This window comes from Pseudorasbora parva, chromosome 10 (genome assembly GCF_024679245.1).
Source record: "Pseudorasbora parva isolate DD20220531a chromosome 10, ASM2467924v1, whole genome shotgun sequence".
Lineage (NCBI taxonomy): Eukaryota > Metazoa > Chordata > Actinopteri > Cypriniformes > Gobionidae > Pseudorasbora > Pseudorasbora parva.
Window position 1 is genome coordinate 48,336,072 of NC_090181.1, and position 7,935 is coordinate 48,344,006.

At 52.9% G+C, this 7,935-nt stretch overlaps 1 protein-coding gene across 2 annotated transcripts in view; it reads left to right on the top strand.

Annotated features, from left to right (window-relative positions):
• Positions 1–7,935, top strand: part of LOC137091662 (serine/threonine-protein kinase Nek9) — a 47,591-nt gene that overhangs the window by 15,767 nt on the left and 23,889 nt on the right. The gene's annotated exons all lie outside the window — the stretch shown is intronic.

Consider the following 7,935-nt stretch of genomic DNA (forward strand, 5'->3'; position numbering starts at 1 on the left):
CTCGGGCAGAAATCATGTTCATGCATGCGGTTATTAACGTTACTGTAGAGAAGCAGAGCAGGACCGAGTGTTGAGGAGCTGAGCACGGCCGCTGGAGTGATTGGTTATTAACGTTACTGTAGTGAAGCAGAGCAGGACCGAGTGTTGAGGAGCTGAGCACGGCCGCTGGAGCGATTGGTTATTAACGTTACTGTAGTGAAGCAGAGCAGGACCGAGTGTTGAGGAGCTGAGCACGGCTGCTGGAGCGATTGGTTATTAACGTTACTGTAGTGAAGCAGAGCAGGACCGAGTGTTGAGGAGCTGAGCACGGCTGCTGGAGCGATTGGTTATTAACGTTACTGTAGAGAAGCAGAGCAGGACCGAGTGTTGAGGAGCTGAGCACGGCCGCTGGAGCGATTGGTTATTAACGTTACTGTAGAGAAGCAGAGCAGGACCGAGTGTTGAGGAGCTGAGCACGGCCGCTGGAGTGATTGGTTATTAACGTTACTGTAGTGAAGCAGAGCAGGACCGAGTGTTGAGGAGCTGAGCACGGCTGCTGGAGCGATTGGTTATTAACGTTACTGTAGTGAAGCAGAGCAGGACCGAGTGTTGAGGAGCTGAGCACGGCTGCTGGAGCGATTGGTTATTAACGTTACTGTAGTGAAGCAGAGCAGGACCGAGTGTTGAGGAGCTGAGCACGGCTGCTGGAGCGATTGGTTATTAACGTTACTGTAGTGAAGCAGAGCAGGAGCGAGTGTTGAGGAGCTAAGCACGGCCGCTGGAGCGATTGGTTATTAACGTTACTGTAGAGAAGCAGATTAGGACCGAGTGTTGAGGAGCTAAGCACGGCCGCTGGAGCGATTGGTTATTAACGTTACTGTAGTGAAGCAGAGCGGGACCGAGTGTTGAGAAGCTGAGCACGGCCGCTGGAGTGATTGGTTATTAACGTTACTGTAGAGAAGCAGAGCAGGACCGAGTGTTGAGGAGCTGAGCACGGCCGCTGGAGCGATTGGTTATTAACGTTACTGTAGTGAAGCAGAGCAGGACCGAGTGTTGAGAAGCTGAGCACGGCCGCTGGAGTGATTGGTTATTAACGTTACTGTAGAGAAGCAGAGCAGGACCGAGTGTTGAGGAGCTGAGCACGGCCGCTGGAGCGATTGGTTATTAACGTTACTGTAGAGAAGCAGAGCAGGAGCGAGTGTTGAGGAGCTAAGCACGGCCGCTGGAGCGATTGGTTATTAACGTTACTGTAGAGAAGCAGAGCAGGACCGAGTGTTGAGGAGCTAAGCACTGCTGCTGGAGCGATTGGTTATTAACGTTACTGTAGTGAAGCAGAGCAGGACCGAGTGTTGAGGAGCTAAGCACGGCTGCTGGAGCGATTGGTTATTAACGTTACTGTAGTGAAGCAGAGCAGGACCGAGTGTTGAGGAGCTGAGCACGGCTGCTGGAGCGATTGGTTATTAACGTTACTGTAGAGAAGCAGAGCAGGACCGAGTGTTGAGGAGCTGAGCACGGCTGCTGGAGCGATTGGTTATTAACGTTACTGTAGTGAAGCAGAGCAGGACCGAGTGTTGAGGAGCTAAGCACGGCTGCTGGAGCGATTGGTTATTAACGTTACTGTAGTGAAGCAGAGCAGGACCGAGTGTTGAGGAGCTGAGCACGGCCGCTGGAGCGATTGGTTATTAACGTTACTGTAGAGAAGCAGAGCAGGACCGAGTGTTGAGGAGCTGAGCACGGCCGCTGGAGCGATTGGTTATTAACGTTACTGTAGAGAAGCAGAGCGGGACCGAGTGTTGTGGAGCTGAGCACGGCCGCTGGAGCGATTGGTTATTAACGTTACTGTAGTGAAGCAGAGCAGGACCGAGTGTTGAGGAGCTGAGCACGGCTGCTGGAGCGATTGGTTATTAACGTTACTGTAGTGAAGCAGAGCAGGACCGAGTGTTGAGGAGCTGAGCACGGCTGCTGGAGCGATTGGTTATTAACGTTACTGTAGTGAAGCAGAGCGGGAACGAGTGTTGAGGAGCTGAGCACGGCTGCTGGAGCGATTGGTTATTAACGTTACTGTAGAGAAGCAGAGCAGGACCGAGTGTTGAGGAGCTGAGCACGGCCGCTGGAGCGATTGGTTATTAACGTTACTGTAGTGAAGCAGAGCAGGACCGAGTGTTGAGGAGCTGAGCACGGCTGCTGGAGCGATTGGTTATTAACGTTACTGTAGTGAAGCAGAGCAGGACCGAGTGTTGAGGAGCTGAGCACGGCCGCTGGAGCGATTGGTTATTAACGTTACTGTAGTGAAGCAGAGCGGGAACGAGTGTTGAGGAGCTGAGCACGGCTGCTGGAGCGATTGGTTATTAACGTTACTGTAGTCTAAAGCAGAGCAGGACCGAGTGTTGAGGAGCTGAGCACGGCCGCTGGAGGGATTGGTTATTAACGTTACTGTAGTGAAGCAGAGCAGGAGCGAGTGTTGAGGAGCTGAGCACGGCTGCTGGAGCGATTGGTTATTAACGTTACTGGTGTGAAGCAGAGCAGGAGCGAGTGTTGAGGAGCTGAGCACGGCCGCTGGAGCGATTGGTTATTAACGTTACTGTAGTGAAGCAGAGCAGGACCGAGTGTTGAGGAGCTGAGCACGGCTGCTGGAGCGATTGGTTATTAACGTTACTGTAGTGAAGCAGAGCGGGAACGAGTGTTGAGGAGCTGAGCACGGCCGCTGGAGCGATTGGTTATTAACGTTACTGTAGTGAAGCAGAGCAGGACCGAGTGTTGAGGAGCTGAGCACGGCTGCTGGAGCGATTGGTTATTAACGTTACTGTAGTGAAGCAGAGCGGGACCGAGTGTTGAGGAGCTGAGCACGGCCGCTGGAGCGATTGGTTATTAACGTTACTGTAGTGAAGCAGAGCGGGAACGAGTGTTGAGGAGCTGAGCACGGCTGCTGGAGCGATTGGTTATTAACGTTACTGTAGTCTAAAGCAGAGCAGGACCGAGTGTTGAGGAGCTGAGCACGGCCGCTGGAGCGATTGGTTATTAACGTTACTGTAGTGAAGCAGAGCAGGACCGAGTGTTGAGGAGCTGAGCACGGCTGCTGGAGCGATTGGTTATTAACGTTACTGTAGTGAAGCAGAGCAGGACCGAGTGTTGAGGAGCTGAGCACGGCCGCTGGAGGGATTGGTTATTAACGTTACTGTAGTGAAGCAGAGCAGGAGCGAGTGTTGAGGAGCTGAGCACGGCTGCTGGAGCGATTGGTTATTAACGTTACTGGTGTGAAGCAGAGCAGGAGCGAGTGTTGAGGAGCTGAGCACGGCCGCTGGAGCGATTGGTTATTAACGTTACTGTAGTGAAGCAGAGCAGGACCGAGTGTTGAGGAGCTGAGCACGGCTGCTGGAGCGATTGGTTATTAACGTTACTGTAGTGAAGCAGAGCAGGACCGAGTGTTGAGGAGCTGAGCACGGCTGCTGGAGCGATTGGTTATTAACGTTACTGTAGTAAAGCAGAGCAGGAGCGAGTGTTGAGGAGCTGAGCACGGCCGCTGGAGCGATTGGTTATTAACGTTACTGTAGTAAAGCAGAGCAGGAGCGAGTGTTGAGGAGCTGAGCACGGCCGCTGGAGCGATTGGTTATTAACGTTACTGTAGTAAAGCAGAGCAGGAGCGAGTGTTGAGGAGCTGAGCACGGCCGCTGGAGCGATTGGTTATTAACGTTACTGTAGTGAAGCAGAGCAGGAGCGAGTGTTGAGGAGCTGAGCACGGCCGCTGGAGCGATTGGTTATTAACGTTACTGTAGAGAAGCAGAGCAGGAGCGAGTGTTGAGGAGCTGAGCACGGCCGCTGGAGCGATTGGTTATTAACGTTACTGTAGTGAAGCAGAGCAGGACCGAGTGTTGAGGAGCTGAGCACGGCTGCTGGAGCGATTGGTTATTAACGTTACTGTAGTGAAGCAGAGCAGGACCGAGTGTTGAGGAGCTGAGCACGGCTGCTGGAGCGATTGGTTATTAACGTTACTGTAGTGAAGCAGAGCAGGACCGAGTGTTGAGGAGCTGAGCACGGCTGCTGGAGCGATTGGTTATTAACGTTACTGTAGAGAAGCAGAGCAGGACCGAGTGTTGAGGAGCTGAGCACGACCGCTGGAGCGATTGGTTATTAACGTTACTGTAGTGAAGCAGAGCAGGACCGAGTGTTGAGGAGCTGAGCACGGCTGCTGGAGCGATTGGTTATTAACGTTACTGTAGTGAAGCAGAGCAGGACCGAGTGTTGAGGAGCTGAGCACGGCCGCTGGAGCGATTGGTTATTAACGTTACTGTAGTGAAGCAGAGCAGGACCGAGTGTTGAGGAGCTGAGCACGACCGCTGGAGCGATTGGTTATTAACGTTACTGTAGAGAAGCAGAGCAGGACCGAGTGTTGTGGAGCTGAGCACGGCCGCTGGAGCGATTGGTTATTAACGTTACTGTAGTGAAGCAGAGCGGGACCGAGTGTTGAGGAGCTGAGCACGGCCGCTGGAGCGATTGGTTATTAACGTTACTGTAGTGAAGCAGAGCGGGACCGAGTGTTGAGGAGCTGAGCACGGCTGCTGGAGCGATTGGTTATTAACGTTACTGTAGTCTAAAGCAGAGCAGGACCGAGTGTTGAGGAGCTGAGCACGGCTGCTGGAGCGATTGGTTATTAACGTTACTGTAGTAAAGCAGAGCAGGAGCGAGTGTTGAGGAGCTGAGCACGGCCGCTGGAGCGATTGGTTATTAACGTTACTGTAGTAAAGCAGAGCAGGAGCGAGTGTTGAGGAGCTGAGCACGGCCGCTGGAGCGATTGGTTATTAACGTTACTGTAGAGAAGCAGAGCAGGAGCGAGTGTTGAGGAGCTGAGCACGGCCGCTGGAGCGATTGGTTATTAACGTTACTGTAGTGAAGCAGAGCAGGACCAAGTGTTGAGGAGCTGAGCACGGCTGCTGGAGCGATTGGTTATTAACGTTACTGTAGTGAAGCAGAGCAGGACCGAGTGTTGAGGAGCTGAGCACGGCTGCTGGAGCGATTGGTTATTAACGTTACTGTAGAGAAGCAGAGCAGGACCGAGTGTTGAGGAGCTGAGCACGGCCGCTGGAGCGATTGGTTATTAACGTTACTGTAGTGAAGCAGAGCAGAAGCGAGTGTTGAGGAGCTGAGCACGGCTGCTGGAGCGATTGGTTATTAACGTTACTGTAGTGAAGCAGAGCAGGAGCGAGTGTTGATGAGCTGAGCACGGCCGCTGGAGCGATTGGTTATTAACGTTACTGTAGTGAAGCAGAGCAGGACAGAGTGTTGAGGAGCTGAGCACGGCCGCTGGAGCGATTGGTTATTAACGTTACTGTAGAGAAGCAGAGCAGGACCGAGTGTTGAGGAGCTGAGCACGGCCGCTGGAGCGATTGGTTATTAACGTTACTGTAGTGAAGCAGAGCAGGACCGAGTGTTGAGGAGCTGAGCACGGCCGCTGGAGCGATTGGTTATTAACGTTACTGTAGTGAAGCAGAGCAGGACCGAGTGTTGAGGAGCTGAGCACGGCCGCTGGAGCGATTGGTTATTAACTTTACTGTAGTGAAGCAGAGCAGGACCGAGTGTTGAGGAGCTGAGCACGGCCACTGGAGCGATTGGTTATTAACTTTACTGTAGTGAAGCAGAGCAGGACCGAGTGTTGAGGAGCTGAGCACGGCCGCTGGAGCGATTGGTTATTAACTTTACTGTAGTGAAGCAGAGCAGGACCGAGTGTTGAGGAGCTGAGCACGGCTTCTGGAGCGATTGGTTATTAACGTTACTGTAGTGAAGCAGAGCAGGACTGAGTGTTGAGGAGTTAAGCACGGCTGCTGGAGCGATTGGTTATTAACGTTACTGTAGTGAAGCAGATTAGGACCGAGTGTTGAGAAGCTGAGCACGGCCGCTGGAGTGATTGGTTATTAACGTTACTGTAGTGAAGCAGAGCAGGACCGAGTGTTGAGGAGCTGAGCACGGCCGCTGGAGCGATTGGTTATTAACGTTACTGTAGTGTAAAGCAGAGCAGGACCGAGTGTTGAGGAGCTGAGCACGGCTGCTGGAGCGATTGGTTATTAACGTTACTGTAGTGAAGCAGAGCAGGACCGAGTGTTGAGGAGCTGAGCAAGGCCGCTGGAGCGATTGGTTATTAACGTTACTGTAGTGAAGCAGAGCAGGACCGAGTGTTGAGGAGCTGAGCACGGCCGCTGGAGCGATTGGTTATTAACGTTACTGTAGTGAAGCAGGGCAGGACCGAGTGTTGAGGAGCTGAGCACGGCCGCTGGAGCGATTGGTTATTAACGTTACTGTAGTGAAGCAGGGCAGGACCGAGTGTTGAGGAGCTGAGCACGGCCGCTGGAGCGATTGGTTATTAACGTTACTGTAGTAAAGCAGAGCAGGACCGAGTGTTGAGGAGCTGAGCACGGCCACTGGAGCGATTGGTTATTAACATTACTGTAGTGAAGCAGAGCAGGAGCGAGTGTTGAGGAGCTGAGCACGGCTGCTGGAGCGATTGGTTATTAACGTTACTGTAGTGAAGCAGAGCAGGAGCGAGTGTTGAGGAGCTGAGCACGGCTGCTGGAGCGATTGGTTATTAACGTTACTGTAGTGAAGCAGAGCAGGAGCGAGTGTTGAGGAGCTGAGCACGGCCGCTGGAGCGATTGGTTATTAACGTTACTGTAGAGAAGCAGAGCGGGACCGAGTGTTGAGGAGCTGAGCACTGCCGCTGGAGCGATTGGTTATTAACGTTACTGTAGAGAAGCAGAGCAGGACCGAGTGTTGAGGAGCTGAGCACTGCCGCTGGAGCGATTGGTTATTAACGTTACTGTAGAGAAGCAGAGCAGGACCGAGTGTTGAGGAGCTGAGCACTGCCGCTGGAGCGATTGGTTATTAACGTTACTGTAGAGAAGCAGAGCAGGACCGAGTGTTGAGGAGCTGAGCACGGCTACTGAAGCGATTGGTTATTAACGTTACTGTAGAGAAGCAGAGCAGGACCGAGTGTTGAGGAGCTGAGCACGGCCGCTGGAGCGATTGGTTATTAACGTTACTGTAGTGAAGCAGAGCAGGAGCGAGTGTTGAGGAGCTGAGCACGGCCGCTGGAGCGATTGATTATTAACGTTACTGTAGTGAAGCAGAGCAGGAGCGAGTGTTGAGGAGCTGAGCACGGCTGCTGGAGCGATTGATTATTAACGTTACTGTAGTGAAGCAGAGCAGGACCGAGTGTTGAGGAGCTGAGCACGGCCGCTGGAGCGATTGGTTATTAACGTTACTGTAGTGAAGCAGAGCAGGACCGAGTGTTGAGGAGCTGAGCACGGCCGCTGGAGCGATTGGTTATTAACGTTACTGTAGAGAAGCAGAGCAGGGCCGAGTGTTGAGGAGCTGAGCACGGTTGCTGGAGCGATTGGTTATTAACGTTACTGTAGAGAAGCAGGGCAGGAGCGAGTGTTGAGGAGCTGAGCACGGCTGCTGGAGCGATTGGTTATTAACGTTACTGTAGAGAAGCAGAGCAGGAGCGAGTGTTGAGGAGCTAAGCACGGCTGCTGGAGCGATTGGTTATTAACGTTACTGTAGAGAAGCAGAGCAGGAGCGAGTGTTGAGGAGCTGAGCACGGCTGCTGGAGCGATTGGTTATTAACGTTACTGTAGTGAAGCAGAGCAGGAGCGAGTGTTGAGGAGCTGAGCACGGCCGCTGGAGCGATTGGTTATTAACGTTACTGTAGTGAAGCAGAGCAGGACCGAGTGTTGAGGAGCTGAGCACTGCCGCTGGAGCGATTGGTTATTAACGTTACTGTAGAGAAGCAGAGCAGGACCGAGTGTTGAGGAGCTGAGCACGGCCGCCGGAGCGATTGGTTATTAACGTTACTGTAGTGAAGCAGAGCAGGGCCGAGTGTTGAGGAGCTGAGCACGGCTGCCGGAGCGATTGGTTACTAACGCCAATGTCGTGAGTTCAGCAGTTTGACTCACGATCGAATCATGA